This window comes from Musca vetustissima, unplaced genomic scaffold (genome assembly GCF_032173495.1).
Source record: "Musca vetustissima isolate MV318-11 ecotype Yass unplaced genomic scaffold, APGP_CSIRO_Mvet_v1 utg20582, whole genome shotgun sequence".
Lineage (NCBI taxonomy): Eukaryota > Metazoa > Arthropoda > Insecta > Diptera > Muscidae > Musca > Musca vetustissima.
In genome coordinates, this window is record NW_026887348.1 from 26,187 (window position 1) to 29,566 (window position 3,380).

A 3,380-nucleotide genomic window follows, 5' to 3' on the forward strand; every position below is an offset into this window, starting at 1 on the left:
TCACAATGTCCGAACTACACCTTGCCATCGAGAAAAACATTGTCCAATAACCTGCTCGATAGCACATACTCTGAAATTTTGGAAGTGGTTAGAAGTCAAATCCAGTCCTCATTAGCTGTATGCCTAACTACAGACGGCTGGACTTCTAGAACGAATTGTTCTTATTTAGCAATTTCTGCGCATTATATTGATAAAGACGAACTGAAATCAAATTTACTATCGTGCGTAGAATTTTCCGAAAGACACACCGCTGAAAATATTTCAACTGCTATAAAGGAGGTCACAAATGAATTTGGAATATATAATAAAATATCAGCCGTTGTAACTGATAATGCAGCGAATGTGTCTGCCGCTGTAAGAATTTTGAATTGGCGTTGGGTCGGATGTTTTGCACACTCCTTAAATCTAGTTGTAAAAAATGCATTATCAAATATACTAGATATATTGATAAGAGTGCGCAATGTCGTTACATATTTCCACAAAAGCCCCAATGCCTTAAAAAAATTGTCGGATGCGCAAAAGGCAATGGATCTTCCAATACTAAAGCTGAAGCAGGACGTCGAGACAAGGTGGAATTCAACTTATGACATGTTGGAACGGATACATAATGTTAAAGAAGCCGTCATATCAACCTTATCTTTAACTCGGCCTGATTTATCCATACCATTTGAAGAGTGGGACATAATTAAAGAAATTATCCCGATATTGAAGCCATTTTACCAAATGACTATAGAGATTTCGGCAGAAAAGTCTGTAACATGCTCAAAAGTTTTAGTCCTTTCAAATATACTTGAATATACAATTGCAAATATGTCGTCCAATAATGAAAGTATAAAGAAAATGCTTTCATCTCTACAACAGGATTTGAAATCGAGGTTTGGAGACTATGAAAAAAATTTTCTTTATGCTGAAAGTGCAATTTTGGACCCTCGATTTAAAAGAAAGGCCTTTAAAACTAATTCGTCGTATGAAGTCGCTGTTAGAAATCTGAGGGACAAAATATGCAGCGTGAAATTGTCGAACACTGAAAATATTAGCCCAGCAGTGCAAGAAAGTAATAAGGAAAATGATTGTGAGCCGGATTATTGGAAGTTTTTTGACGATGATTTAAACAGAACAGCAAGGCCAGAGAATAATACTGCAGCCGCAATTAGAGAATTTGACAAATATCTCAATGAAGAATACATCTGTCGAAAAATGAATCCATTACAATGGTGGAATGAAAGGAAAAATATATACCCCCGGGTTTATGTACTTGCTCTGCGACGACTGTGTATTTCAGCAACGTCCGTTCCATGCGAACGGATTTTTTCAGCCACTGGGCAAATAATAAACGACAGACGAACATTATTAAAGTCGTCAAAGGTTAACAAACTCGTCTTCCTCCACAATAATATGTAAAATATGTATATAGTATATATAGAATTTATTTTTTAGAAAATATATCTAGTGTGTTAAACACAATAAGTCTAAGACATAAAAGTATGTACCTCATTTTTTTATAAACATACAATTTACTTTTTTAATTTACTTTTAAGAATAGAGATAAAACCGTGAAATAAAATTTTTAATTTACATATAACAAAAACAGAATTTTTAATTTTAAATGGATTCAAAGTATGGTATATTGGAAAAAATTATATTCAAACGAAAATATAATTTTTAATGTAGTGAGAACAAAAAACAAATTTATATATTTTTTATTTTAAAAAAAGAATTTTAAACAATATCGACTGTTGTTGAAAGTTACAGAATAGACAATTAGCCAAAAATCCCCTCTTTCTCTTTTTTCAAGATTTATTCTTTAAGAGCACTTATATATTAAAATAAAATGTATATTTATAAATTAAATACGCAAATTTTCTATACTATTTACGTGGATCATAATGCTTCCATTTACGATGATTTAATTTATTTATTAAAATTCGTTCGGTTAAATACTTTGAAAGTTTAAGTAGTTCCAAATCGGTTCTACGATTCAAATGAGCCTGACGAAATGGCGGGATACCTAAACCAGAACGTGGATTCATCAGAAAATTACGACGTATATTATCAAACATAATGGTATTGGCAGCGGAATACTGAGGATATTACATACATACATTACACCACGATCTGGTGTATGCACCGAGAACATAGCATGTGAATCTAAATAGAACATTATCTTATAGGCTGGATGGTTGAAAACACCCAGCAGTTTCATTTTCTTTTCAATCCAACGCATTCCAGTGGCCGACCAAGTAGCAATATCATAGTGTTCATAGGCACATGTTAGAAATTTATGTAAATATGGTCGCATTAATTCCGAACCCGATTCGGCAGAAGAACGATGATCAAATAGGGTATAGTCTATATCCAAAACTAATAAATGCTTTCCAGGACGTGGAGGATTAAGTTTGTTTATTGTATAGTCCTTAACGCGATTTTGTATTTCGACAAATAAATTGCGGTATTCTCCAGGGTTTCTTTTTCGTTATCATATTCCAAATCGTCAATGACCTCACCGATATCATCGGGCTTTTGACAGGCATCTTCAATACCAGCTTCCGTGGAGCTCACCATCATTAATTTGAAATTTGGTTTTAGTTCTAAATTTCCCAATTTTAGGCTGGTTTTCCTGCAATAAAAATGATTAATAACCAATTTTCCTTATTACAAGCAATCACCTTACCTTAATATACCAAATAAAGCAATTTTTAGCGATTTTGACGCACCATTGTTCTTTTAAGTATTTCATGACGTAGCACAGCTAGTGTATTCTGATCGGTTAAATTGATTATGGGATACTCTTTGGCACTCCACTTAACCACAATTGTTATTTCCTGGATTTCCGTCATATTCAACGCCGCTTACCGAACTATTTTTGCCAAACAAAACCACAACCAAACATTCGTTTCGCAAAAACTATGTCAATGACAAAAGCGTCGTTTATCGCTTTTAGAATAAATCGGAGCAAAAAAGAAATTAAATTTATTTATTTTTTCTTCCAGTTTTGACTATTGACATAAGAACCAAATTTCTGTGTTTGTTTTTCATTCTTTGTTCAGTATGGAACTATTGGAACTTTGTGAACGAAGAAAATAAAAAGAACGAGAAAGAGATATTCTAATGAACTATCTCGGAGTCGGAACTATATGGAGCGAAGGAACTATATGGAGAAAAGGAACTATATGGAGCAAAGGAACTATATTAAGGAACTAGTTCCTTTCTAAAAAAGGAACGAGAAAGATCGATCCGCTCCGTGAACTAGATTGCCCAACTCTACTTGATGGTATTCAGGCATGTAGACCTGCTACCAAAACTTGTCCAGGTTTTGTTTTTGATGCGTTATTCAACGATAATCCTCTCACCAACTCCGTTGAATTTTTAAATGGGGATTC

At 33.7% G+C, this 3,380-nt stretch overlaps 1 pseudogene; it reads right to left on the reverse strand.

Moving 5' to 3' along the window:
- Positions 1-1,796: 1,796 nt before the first annotated feature.
- On the reverse strand, positions 1,797-2,837 carry LOC133334925 (ubiquitin-like domain-containing CTD phosphatase 1; annotated as a pseudogene).
- Between the last annotated feature and the right edge of the window lie 543 nt (positions 2,838-3,380).